This window comes from Accipiter gentilis, chromosome 2, assembly GCF_929443795.1.
Source record: "Accipiter gentilis chromosome 2, bAccGen1.1, whole genome shotgun sequence".
NCBI classification, from domain to species: domain Eukaryota; kingdom Metazoa; phylum Chordata; class Aves; order Accipitriformes; family Accipitridae; genus Astur; species Astur gentilis.
Window position 1 is genome coordinate 661,214 of NC_064881.1, and position 13,724 is coordinate 674,937.

The 13,724-nt window shown below is 41.3% G+C and overlaps 1 protein-coding gene across 5 annotated transcripts in view; it reads left to right on the forward strand.

Annotated features, from left to right (window-relative positions):
* Positions 1-13,724, forward strand: part of DLGAP1 (DLG associated protein 1) — a 445,633-nt gene that overhangs the window by 348,848 nt on the left and 83,061 nt on the right. The gene's annotated exons all lie outside the window — the stretch shown is intronic.

The following is a 13,724-nucleotide window of genomic DNA, read 5'->3' on the forward strand; positions in this document are numbered from 1 at the left end:
AGTAAATCAGAAACCAAAATCCAAATCTCCTTCTCTCATTCAGGAAAGCAAGAGGCAGGAACCATTACATGTGTGTGCTCTTCCCTGTAGGAGGATGAGAAGGCCTCTCTCTTTTGACTTCTCTGCATCCATTCCACTGCTTTAGACAAGCTTCATTTACTATTCATGTACTATTCATATTCATGACTAATATTGACTATTATAAGTATTTCACTGTACCTACTATCTCTTTTCCTGGCTCTTTAATTTCTGTTTTCTGTACTCCAAACTTTTGCCTTTTTGTGTGTTATCTCACAGGTGCAGTTCTTTGTACCCTGTAAGTTCCTTATCTCTCACTCCAGTCTTTCTTAAAGCCACTTTGTCAACTGGTTTATGTCATCAAAGGACACTTTCAATTCTTTTACCAAAAATGTTCAGCTTAATTCATGATTTTTCTAAAAGTAACAAGTTTAAGTACTGTTGGAAATACATTGGTAGTACAACACAAATGTCAAAGCATTTTTAACAAATGCTGCAGAGCAGTTCTCATCTAAATCACTAACCCTTAAGAAATAGCATTTACATGACATTTCTGCTATAAAAGTAGTTCTTGCGTGCGCATGGGGTTTGCACCACAACACAAAGACAGGATTTACATAAGGTGTGTGTTACTTCATTGTATGGTATTAGCTTGTGTCAAATGTATTCTGAGGCAAAAGCTGAAGGATGGGAGTTTTCAGGGATTTTTTCAGTGTGCATTTGCTTTTGTTAGATCAACTTGGGTATTCCAGAGTGGTTCTTCAGTTCTTTGAGAACGGCTTTGTTAACACTTTTCCTTTATAACTGTAATCATTAATACAGAGGAGAATAAGTATTTTTTAATTATCTTTATGTAAGAGGTTGTTTCTGTCACTTAGAAAAATGGTGCTTGTTTTCAGGATGATGGCATATAAATGGAGAAGGTTGGCTGAATGTATGAGCCAAAACCACTGGAAAACCTGAAAGAGGAAAATTGTTATTGTAAATTGTCTCTTGCTTATGCTCATTTTCTGTAGCACAACCACAAACAAAGGCCTGGCCTCTTCTCTGGGTAGCTGGCTTTATTAAAAAATCATATGAACAAAGCTATGTTATTGAAAAATGTAATCCAATGGATCTGCCTTGGGTTACTGCTTCTGTAGTCAGCTCCTTAAAATGCAGAGAGAGGAGTGATTTGCAGCCCTCTCTTTGGACATCCATAGAAGCTTTTAAAGACTGTTGTAGGTATCTATTTTCTGCTGTGGGAATTTTACTGAGTTATCTTTCCATTTGTTAATTCTCGGGCTCCCAGCCCAAGGGTCCATCCCTTGCACCAGTAGCATTTCAGACAACTTGTCTCTTTTACTACCTGTCTTACATACCACTACCTGTTTAATGCAGATTAGAGCTGAATTCCATCCAAAAGCATCTATACTGACTACCTTGCTGTTGCCTGTAGCTGGCTCACAGAAGAGAAACATGAAAGGTATCGTGCATGGTTTCTATTAATATCTGCTTCAATAAAATAGGAAATGGCACAACAGCTGGGCAGATGTGAAGAAAGGAGAATGGTATCTCAGACTTATCTCCACTGAGGTGATGTTTCAAATGCTTTTTAGGGAGATGTAAGGACAGTTATGATCTAAACTACAGATTTAACATCCCCAAATGAGTGAGCTGTCCCCCTGCCCCAAAACATCTCTGCCTGTGCAACCAAGCAAGGTTCCTTTCATCAACATTAGCAGTTCCCTCAGGGACCTGGCTTTCCATTCACTAGTGCACAATGCTGTGATCATAGACTGATATTGGGAATTTCTTTGACTGCTGGAAGCCCAGAAAAATGCCAACTTGATGATGATGGAAAAAACGAGAGAGCTGCCTGTCCACTGGATTCAAAATTATTCCTCCAGAGCAATGACCCACAGCTTTCCAGGGCATCCAGATAAAAATATTAACCAAGCACTATGGGCAAGAATCTCATTTACCTCTGCCTGTTAGCCTATTCTACGGTAGTTGCAGCCTCAGGTTTTAATTTCCTTTTGCTGCATAGTGTTGGAGGTTTAGTTCTGAAATTAGGAATACATCTCTAGTGGTGTAGCTGGTCAGTTCCTGAGGATGTGCTCAACCTAACTGTAAAGCCAGTACTAATGCACGAGCTGTGGAACAGAGCTCAGCTACAGGTGACTGCCCAACTGGTGGCCTCTGCAGCCTGTGCTGGTCTTAGTGCTATTGTGGCAACGCTGTGGGGTGACTACATCTGGCTGAAACCCAGTCTGAGTGTGAAAGTGAGGGTGTAGGCACAAATCTGTTGACATCAATAGGATGAAGTGTTACACTGTGAGCGGGGAAAAAAATCCTAACCTCACCAAAATGAAGTTTCTGCATGTATCTGGGAGGTGAGTACTTTGTTCATACGGCAATCTTGTATGGGAAAAGATGTTTTATCCTTGTTTTTAAATTAAGGATTTTGAAATTAAGAAGAGAAAATACAATCTTACCACTTAAATAGAAATAGAAATACGTGCCATGTCACAAATTCATCATGCCTTGAAAGCTAAGCAGTTGAAAAGGTCCATTCACCCTTGTATTTGCTCGCTTGGAATCAGTCATACCTGGGGAGGCAGCTGCACCCTGCACCAGCCAGGGCCCGTCCCTGGGAGCAGGGCTGTGCAGGCTGGGAGCTACAGCAGCTCTGAAGTGCTAGCATATGTTATACACCATAGCCTGTGCTAAAAATTACCACCTGTGTCATTTGGTCTTTTCAGAGGAATTTAATGAGCTGTGAGTTATTACATAATTTGATCCCAGGTTATTTGCAGTTGCAACCATTGTAGCTGAAACTCTTCAGCCAACAGATTCAGTCACTAAATAGGTAGCCTTTCAACAGTTTTAAGTCTGTAAATCATTTCAATAAGCTTAAAGAATACAGTAATTAAGAAGCAATGAAGTTTTAAAGTAGTCTAAAGAACATCTTCCTCCCACATTTCTTGTGTCTGTGTTTCTAAACCATGCCTGTGCAGCCCTGCACATTTCTTTGCTGCAGACAAGCCTTATGACATTGTGAGGGCTCAGGCATTAGCACATGCGGATACAAATATATAACTGAGACTGTGTATGTTTAATTTGAAAATGATGTCTCTGTGAGAGCTCAAGTAGTAATGTCAGGAAAAATTCTGCCCTAGGTTGCAATAAGTATTTTCTCAATATCTATCCTCTCTACAGTCAGGTAAACAGAAATATCAAAGTTATCTGCAGCAATGCCATCTGGTGATTCTCAGTAATATTACACTTCTGCTTAAAAGCAAAGCAAACAAAAATCCCAAGGATATCATGCTGTGTAGCCAGCAGGTTAGAGAAGGACTGAGAGTTATCACAGTATATGCTAATTACAGTGTTTCAGCTGAGCAAGCTGTTTTCCTTCCGTTCATTGGAACATCTGACCAAGAAGGGTCAGGTATTTTGTGAAAAATCTCTAAGGGGCTGCCTAGCCAATAAAAAAGGGAAGAAAAAAAAAAGAAAAATGCAAACAATTTTAAAAATAGACTTGTGCCAGGCAGAATTAAAAAAATAAAATCAAATCCTGTGGAGAAGGAAGCAGTAACTGACTGTATGCCAGCTGTGTCCAAGCCCTTTTGGTCTCCTCAGAGCTTTCCTTTCAGAGACTGTTCTGTCCAAAAAAGAAACAAGGAATTAGGATTTCAAATTTGATTTCTAATTGAAGCTAGGATTGGTTTCTGGATCTGTACCAAAATTAAGATATTTCCACAGAAGTGCTGAAGAAATGTAACTAAGTTAAGGCCTTCATGCAGATGTTTAACCTTAAAATAGATTTGAAGAGTGTAGAAAACTGTTTGACAAAGAATTTCCATGGTTCATTTCCTCTGTTTCCTTGAGTAATCCTGAAATGTAGTCTGCCTTTGGATCGGCTATCAAATTGCTTAAACCAGCACTTTAAAATGTTTTTCTTTACTAATGAGGAGCTGACCTTGGAGGAGAACACTGTTTCCAATTCCAGAGGCATCTAACTATCTAGAGCAAGTTTCATCTTGTCTATCCCAGAAGTCAGCTTTATGAATGTTAAGCTCCACATCATTAACGACCACCCCCACCCACCCCCCATGTTTATGAAGCCAGTGGAAGCTTTTAATAAGAGAAACCCAGAACAGAGCTCTTGCTGGAACATTTCTAACTGACTTAAAGCTAATGCAAGGCACTCATGGAAATTGCTCTGATAATAAGCACCTGAGATGGAGCAGGACTGAGCCATGAGAAGGATTCAGCCATGGAAAGGCTACCCAAACTTTTGGCAGGTTGCACCAGCTCGGTTTGCATGTAGTCTAGTTTTATGCCAACTAAGAACAGGAATTTAAATAAGTTTGATAAATTCCATTTTGCCTTTTGGATGTAAAGTCTGTATGTCCTGAAGACACACGGAACTTTGTGGCATGAAAGACTGGGATTACTGACATAAATATTACACAGGCCCCTACTTTAAGAATACTTGGTATACAGCTGGTTCGCAGTTTAAGTGATGCCAGGTAGTGGAATCTATTACATCAATTTTTCATCATCCTCCCTAGTTCTGCCTCTTTTCTCTGTGTGATTATGAATATTGAATTTAAACTGTTTGGCCCTGTCTGAGACACTGCCAAGATGTGGAGAGAGACAACCTGTGGCATTCACCCTGGAGTTTGGTGATTTGGGTTTCTTTCTGACAAGTCCACTTTCCCTCACAAGACTTCAGGGAAGAGCTCAGTCCTTGCAGTTTCAGGTAAGGCTCAAGGTGACTTGCTGAGCATAAGGGCACAGCAAAAGCTCAGAACTTCCTAAAGGGAAAGGGTGAGAGAAGGACTTTGTTTTGTAGGTTACGGCCTATTTATTTTTTCCACCTCTGAAAACATAAAGCTTAGAGGAGTTAAAAGCAGTCTCCAAAGTTATAAATGTCTTTCAAATGCAGGAAATGAAAGACTTGTAATACCCTTTGGTATTCAATCTTTGCTTACTATTCTTACTCTTCATTTGCTTGATATGCTTTTAAACTTTTGGGCTGAGGCTCTTAGTGAGCTAAGAATATAAGAATATAAGATCTTAATCATTCAAAACAGATCTTAAAATGTCTTGAAGGAATGTGTTGTCTTACCTCGTGAGCATTTCCAGAAGCGCAGAACAACTCTGCTATTTTGTTCAGATAGTGCCTGTGTGGTTGACTTCTTCAGTTGTCCAAACGACTTGGACAACTCCAAGACTGAAAATGAGTATATCACACTCCAGCCCCACTAACTCTGTCAATATCCATGTGTCTCTCATGCTGGAGAGTGCCACACTGGGCACAGACTTGACATGTGGTCTCACCAGCACTACACCTCCCTCAAACTGCCAGCTGTACTTTGGCAAAGACTGCCTGGCATGCAGTCAGCAGTCCTCAGTGCAAGGTTACACTGCTGACTGCTGCTCAGCCTGCTGCACTGCAGGACTCTGCAGGCCTTTTCTGATGCTGGGAATAGGATGGCCATCAGACCTGTAGGTTTAACAGTCTCAAATGAAACAGGAAAAAACATAATTTTTCAGGAGAAGGAGATCTTCAACAGAAATCTGTATTACCCTATGAAAAGAACTTTTAAGTAGATTGCTCATCTAGTGGCAGCACAGATAAAGAGGATGAGGTGATTACTGACATAAAATGTAATGTTTCATTATTTGCTAGTCTCTTCTTAATTTCTTTACAGAGATGAAAACTTGTATGGAAGCCCTTTGCATATGTTTGTATGGAATGTGCCTAAATACATTCTGCCATTAATTAATTTCCTTTGATTATACTGCATACACTAAAGTGATAATCATTTCAGGTGACCAGACTTCTATAGTTCTCCCTAAAGGAATACAGATCGTGTTTGGATTTGAACTATGCTTTTGCTTCGGACTAGGTTTGTGTGTTATCAAATGTCCCACTATGTGGAGATTGATGCAGGACTGTCCAGGGCCCCAGTTAGATGGAGACCCCTTTGTGTACTGATGCCGTGAGACAGCCCTGGTCCCATGGTTTTGCACCCTACTCCTGCTGGTGTGCACATTCTTTGTTTAAGTACCCGTGATGGAGCTTGCAGCCATGCCCGTCTGAGTGTATTAAAGCACCTGAATGTCCAGCACCTAGCTGAGACAAAATACCACTTGATTTACCCTAACAAATGTACAGGAGGGTATTACAAGCACAATAGTAATTTGAAGGTTGCTGTGTTGACTGAGCACTGCATGCCTCAAGTCTCATTACTGAGAATTAACTGTTTTCTAAGCTTGTAAACAAACATGAAACCTCAGTGATTTTGCCACAATCCAAGAAGCGGTGGCTAAATCAACTGTCTCTTCTGTTCATTGCTGCAAGGCAAGTCTACCCTGTGCCATCAGGCTTGGCCTGGCTGACAGGTCTGCCTCAGGTAAAAGCAGCAGTTTAGCTCAGGTCTGGTGTCTTAACAGCAAGCTTAGGTGCAGAGCCAGGCTGATGTGACTTCAACAGCTCTGACTTGGCAGCCTTGTGTATCTGCGTTTTTGGGGACAATGTTTTCTGACTTGCAGGCGGGAGTAGGAACCAAACCCCCCTGAACTATGCCTGGAATTACATTGTAAGGAAGCAGGTTTCCCGTAGCAGTGTCAACTTAATCACAAACTAATGGGTGGAATGTGCAGCAGAATATAAAATAAACCCACAGTCTGTTTCCACTTGCATATTGTGGGAGGACAGTATAACCTTTATCCAAAATGTTGTTCTTGGGGACTGGTCACTGCTCTAAACCAATAGAACTCTGAGCATTAAGGATACATTGTCCCTTAGCTGAGCTGCTGATAACAAATGAAGGGCAAATAATTAATTTTTACTTTATGGAGAAATACAATGAAGACCTGAATCTTTTCTTTGTCTGGCTTATTTCCAAGGCAATGTTTTTGTGATGGCAGTGACAGAAATGAGCTGAATCAGTAAGCTGAAGACATGCCCCAATTTATGTAATGTGATCACATTTTCAGTAATAATTCCTGCTGTTTTCCTAAAATAGACTAATGGGGTAGCTTTTAACTACAGTTGTCTTTTGGGAAGCAAGACTTAGGACTCTTTCCTGAAGGGGCTATGCTTAATTAATACATCCAGTATGCAAAAATAACTCAGGTTGTTCTTTTTAGTATGTGCTACTGTCCAGTCTTCAGCAATATGTTGCCACCCACCTGCAGTAAGTTCCACATCATTCCTTTAAGACAAACCTGAAAATTTTTATTATCTTCAGGTATAATAACTACAAAGCTCTCTTGAGCCATGGCAGATTCCAAGAAGGTACAGACAAGATATTTGGTGATGATGGACTTTTTAAAGTGACTGAGTGATTTTGGATTTTCAAAAAACTAAGTAAGAATCTTTAATAAGTGGGTTTAATTAGTACAGCTCTGCAGGGCCCCTCTTGTACTACAGCAATTTGTTTGGAGCTGTTATATTTCATCATGTCAGTAATTCCCATTCCCAGAGCTCAGATATGATGCATTAGGTACTGGATTCAGTAAATAATCGCACATTTTCATGCTTCCTAAATATGTGTTTATGCAACAGTCTAACAGTAATTGGCTCTTTGAAGCTATGGTGGACTATGGGGTATGTATGTTAACTGCTTTTTGAAACAGAGACTGTCTTTTTTCTTTAGTAATACCACAGATAAACCCAAAGGAAATGTGGCAGCAAAGAAATCTGTACATTAAAAAAAATTACAGAAGCTCTGAAGTATACACAGAGATGTGATTTACTCTTTTTATTTCTTGCTATTACACTGATCTTACTGCACTGCTTCTTACAATGCTCAATAACAAAGCACAGTGCAACTCAAATACTCGGATCTGGAAAACGCCTAATGTTATTTTGCAAAAAGGGACAATCTAGCTGCCATAACAGTCTAATATTCCCTTTTATCAAAGGCACACTGTAGGCAGATGCTGGTAATCTGTTCTAATGCTACAACCTTTGTCTGGCCTCTCAAGGGGGAAATGGATGTATTGGTCTTTGGAAGTTGTTTTCCCTTACTGAATTTGGCTTTGGTCAGATGGGAGAGTGCTAAATTGCATTCCACTTAAAATGCAGTAAGCCATCTGAGCAGAACAATTCGTAGTTGCTTTGATCAAGGATTTGAGCTAAGCTATCAGAGGAGGAAAAAAAACCAATAAATAATATCACAGAACCCTCTACTGTGACAGATCTCTTGCTTGTTCTGTTGAGAAAGATGCCTACTTTTTGTCTCTGCACAGTCGAGATGATGGTGGCTTGATAACCATTCTCTTTGCTGTAATGATTTTTCAAATTAATTCTGTCTTTAACTAAAGTAAAATGTAGATCTGTACCCCTCTGGGAAGGTTTAGATGGAAGTCAGAACATAGTATAACAAAATAAATGCTGGCAGATTCTTTGTTTAAACAAAGCAGGCTATTTCTGTTTCAAAATTCCTTGCTCTCAATTTCTTTCAACTCTCTTCTCCTGAACTTTGCTAAGAGTCAAACAAAATTATGTACGACTGTGGCAGGAAAAAGCCAGGGTCTTAGTAGACCAAAAATAAACATACTATGAATAAAACCCAACCTATCCGTGAACTACTAGCCCCAATTTGGCTGCCTCAGGAAGTCCTGAGAAAATCTGCCACTTTCCATTTTGCATGAAGGGTAATTTACACCCAAGCGACAGAATTAGCTGTCGCCTGGTGCCGCGGCCTTATGCTGTCTTATCTCACACAGTTCCTGGAACTCTCATGTGGCATTTTGCCATTTGCCTCTTTTTTTTAAAAAAAAAAAGGTGGGCAAGTGAGGGAAGACGGTATTCAGAGAGGTGGAGGTGGGGTGAGGGGAAGTATTGCATCCGTGTTGGAAGCTCTGATAGTGTGGTTTGCAAGGCTGTATGCTCTGATCTAGGTGAAGTCAGTTATTGTCTTGTTACGTACTTCTGAGGGAGCTGCCTCTGTTATCGTCTTGTTGCATATTTCCAAGGGAGCTGGCTCTGTGCTTATACATATTGCTTTATGCCATCTCTTCCCCTCTTTGGGATATTAATATGGGGAAGTTAGATCATGTTTAAAGTGATATTAATGCACAACTAAGATCAAAATGCTTATTCTCTTTTCTTCTGAAAAGGGAGACAAATAAAGGCAAGAAGTTGTTAGTTACAATTTCCAATACCAACATTCACCCTTCCCAAATCTTCCTCTAGGACTTTATCTACAGCCAAAAACCTACACCACGTTCACCCAAAAGTATACAGTGTCATTTTGTGTAAATGGGTGGTTTTGTTTAACCTCACATGAGCTACCTGCAGGGTTAATGCTTAAACAGACACTTCTTGTCTACACGGACTCTGCAGCCTGCAGCACATCAACATCTGTTCTGGCATCACATACTTCCACAGATTACACATGGCATTATGAATGAGAACACCCTCCCATAATCTGATTTACCTTCCCAATCATCCCCTTTTCTGGACTTCATACATGTGCTACAGTCCTGAGAGCACTTTCCTGTTTCTGTCAATGCTTACTGAGAAACTAAGTATGTATCTCCCTTATGGAAAGTATGTAGAGCTAAGTTAGTTGACAAGACTTGCGCTGAGTACAGAGAGTGGTCTTATGTCCTGTGAGCTTGGGTGGGATGGTTGCGTACTAGCTGTAGGATGAAGGGGTACTGAACCTTGTTGGGAGGGGGGGAGGTGTATTTAATAAAGTATAATAGACCACCCTACGGGTGATATGCACCAATGGAGAAAACATGTATCTGTAGATAAGTAGGAGTTAAAGTAGTTTTTACTCTTAATATTATACTTTTTTTCTGAGTTCAACATTCCTCCTTTCATTGAAGGGCAAGAAGTGACAAAAGGGGAGGGAGAAGAACAAGGAGGAAACTGATTTTGAGTAGCAACGCGGGTCCAGAATAGTTCCGTAAAACAGAAATGTGTCCGGCACTTCAAAAATCATTCATTTCAACAAAATGTAATATCAGCAGCACCTTTCCCTGTGTGAATAGTTGATGGTGAGAAATAGATGCATAGAGCTCTTAACCTGAGTTTTTCCAAAATGCTTTGTCTTCTCTTTATTCCTTCATCATATATGACTCGGTGTGTAGACTAGATGGAGACAGTGTGCTATCTAGCACATTTTATTGATGCTGTTTGATCCCCCAGTGTAGCCAGTTTTTTACACTTATTTTAGAATATGTTTTCTGGTTCTGATGAGTCTCCAGTTTCCCTGCAGGCAGGAGATATCAAGGGGTATGAGATGGTCATCAGATTAATGGCATGCAGAAGCCCTTTATTGCATTCAAAAGGTTGGCAAAACTAGTGAATGGAAAATAATGAACATGACAGTAAGAGTAGGCACTGGATAGAAAGCTTAAATAGCTGTGGGAGTTTATGGGACTGTGATGGGTTGACCCTGGCTGGACGCCAGGTGCCCACCAAAGCTGTTCTATCACTCCCCCTCCTCAGCTGGACAGGGGAGAGAAAAATATAACAAAAAGCTTTCGGGTCGAGATAAGGACAGGAGAGATCATTCACTAATTAGTGTCGTGGGCAAAACAGTCTCAGCTTGGAGAAAATTAACTCAATTTATTACAAATCAACCAGAGTAAGGTAATGAGAAATAAAACCAAATCTCAGAACACCTTCCCTCCACCCCTCCCTTCTTCCTGGGCACAACTTCACTCCCGGATTTCTTCACCAAGCCCCCCCCAGCGGCACAGGGGGACAGGGATGGGGTTTACGGTCATCACACGTTATTTTCTGCCACTTCAACCCTCTTCAGGGGGAGGGCTCATCACACTCTTCCCCTGCTCCAGCGTGGGGTCCCACCCACGGGAGACAGTCTCCATGAACTTCTCCAATGTGGGCCATTCCCACGGGCTGCAGTTCTTCACGAACTGCTCCAGCATGGGTCCTTTCCATGGTGTGCAGTCCTTCAGGAGCACACTGCTCCAGCATGGGTCCCCCACAGGGTCACAAGTCCTGCCAGAAAACCTGCTCCGTGGGCTCCTCTCTCCACAGATCCGCAGGTCCTGCCAGGAGCCTGCTCCAGCGCGGGGTTCCCACGGGGTCACAGCCTCCTTCGGGAACCCACCTGCTCCGGCGTGGGGTCCTCACGGGCTGCAGGTGGATATCTGCTCCACCGTGGACCTCCATGGGCTGCAGGGGGACAGCCTGCCTCACCAGGGTCTTCATCACAGGCTGCAGGGGAATCTTTGCTCCGGCGCCTGGAGCACCTCCTCTCCCTCCTTCTTCACTGACCCTGGTGTCCGCAGGGTTGTTTCTCTTACATGTTATCACTCCTCGCTCCAGCAGCTGTTTCTCCCCGTCTCAACTTTTTTGCTTCTTAAAAATGTTATCACAGAGGCATTACCACTATCACTGATTGGCTCAGACTTGGCCATCAGCGGGTCTGTCTTGGAGCCAGCTGGTCTGGGCTCTCTCGAACACAGGGGAAGCTTCCAGCAGCTTCTTACAGAAGCCACCCCTGTAACCTCCCCCCACCCCGCTACCAAAACCTTGTCACACAAAAGCAATACAGGGACTGTAGCAGCAGTGTTGGAATTTCATCAAGTGAAGGGTAACGCTTTCCCCCATCTGTTTTGCAGGTACATTTTTTAATATTTTAAGTACAACATTGCAGATCAGAGCAGTCTGTTAAGCTGCAAAAGTGAGACAGATCTTTCTTTCCCTGCAAACTTTACTTATTGAGGGTCTAATTGTAAAAGATGCTGAGTGTCCTCAGCTGCCAGCATCGTAAAATCAGCTCATAATTTCCATATGCCTAGTGTCACAGAAACATCTGGCTCCTCTATTTCACTGCAGGTGCCTTTACAACCAGAAGAGTCTGGGTCAGGAGCATGAATCTGCTGGAATTCAGTTTATGCTATTTTTTAGGAGATACAAATGTAAGCATTTCTAGTCCTTTTCCTGTCAAAAGTTTTAATAGTGCAATCAGATCCTAGGGAATAATACAGAAATGGCTTACAAAACATAATTTCTGGGGAATCTTTTCAAAATCTTTTCAAATGCTGGGGGTTTTTTTCCATTGTGCTGCTAGAAAAGATGAGATCCTGGGAAATGTCAGTGAGGTAAATACTTACACTTTCCCTATGCTGTAGTAGCAGACAAATTAGCAGCACAAGAAAAACTGATTTTTATGCAATGTCAAGATTGTTTCTGTCACATTCATAAATGGAAGAGACGGAAGGGGTGGCTGTATCTTTCTTTCCACACCCACAGCTAGTTCAGCAGAAAGAGATGGAGTGTGTCTTGCATCTGTTGTCCATAACATCTTATTGTGAATTGACCACTGCCACCATATTTCATATACATGTGCTAAATGATGATAAAAAAAGACCACCCATTGCAAAATTAGCATGACTCCATTAAAGAGATTATTTCTATTTGCACTGCAATCGTGCACTTCCTGCAAACCATCTGTGTTTTCTCCTCCTCAACACATTAGGTTTGGTACATGCGTGTCCTTTGCATCACCTTTGAAGAACTGGCAAAAAAATCAACTTTGCCAGCCGCTGCTGATGAGAAGAGGAAGCCTTACTCCAGCTTCAGATGGCTGCCTCTGGAGCATGCATGGAGAGGAGTCAGGGTCTCTTTTAGGGTGGCATTCTGGCCGATGCCTATGCAGAAGCGCAAGGGAGAAAACCTTTTCATCCGAAGCCAGAACCTGTGTAATTGCAAAATGTTGCCAATTACTATCACTACTCTCCAAAAATAAACAGTGTGGTTATTGAACATCAGTGTAGTAATTCAGAACATGTGACATTAACCATGGGTGCAGGATTAGGCATGCCCACCTGGTCTAGGCTTCCTGTTTCAAAAGCCACTTTTTTTTTTTCTCACTTTCAATGTGATAGTAACTTCTTTGGGGCTTGAGAGATCATCAGCTTCTGATACTGAAGTGCACTGGCTGCATTGGCATCATCTGGCATCATCTTTTACATCTAATTTTTTTCTCCTGAAAAGTCTATTATATTGCTATTGGAGCATGACATTATGCCACTTAGGAGAGAGAAAGAGGCCCAGGGAAATTATTAATTCAAACTGTCAGCAATATCTAGCTCATTCATATTGTTATGAAAAACATTTCACTTATAAAATAAAACTGGTACATGTTTGCTTTTTTGATAATGTAGCAGGAAGAAGAGGGTATCTTTCTACTGAGGCAGTTTGTAGAGATTTTACAAAATCCAAATTAGCATATATCTTCCTTAAAGTGCAGTAAGTTACAAAGTTATGTTTTTTCATCAAATAGGGGAAAGTGTTGCATTTCTTATATTAGTTTAAGTGAAAAGAAGTTCACATTGCAAAAGTGGTAGTGTCATTAAATAATTTTGTAGAACGAGGCCTGTAAATGCTCCATGTGCTGCCAATGCACAAGTCATCTGACAGTCAGATTTCCACTATTCACTTCAGCTGCTTTGCCGATTCTTATCAGTTTGTCTGGTTAAAATGTGTTTTTGTAAAGAACTTTTAATGTCATGCACTTTGATTCATCTTTACTCTCACTGCAGATTTCCAATTCTATCTCCATTGTATCCATAGTTTAATACTTGGTGATGTTGAAGGCAACTGGCATGTCTTCGCCTAGACTTGTATTTATACTGATTTCTCTGGCTAGGTGCCTGATGACTCCCCACAATAATCAAGCCTGAGCTGTTTGCCATGCTTGGTGGAAGTGGTT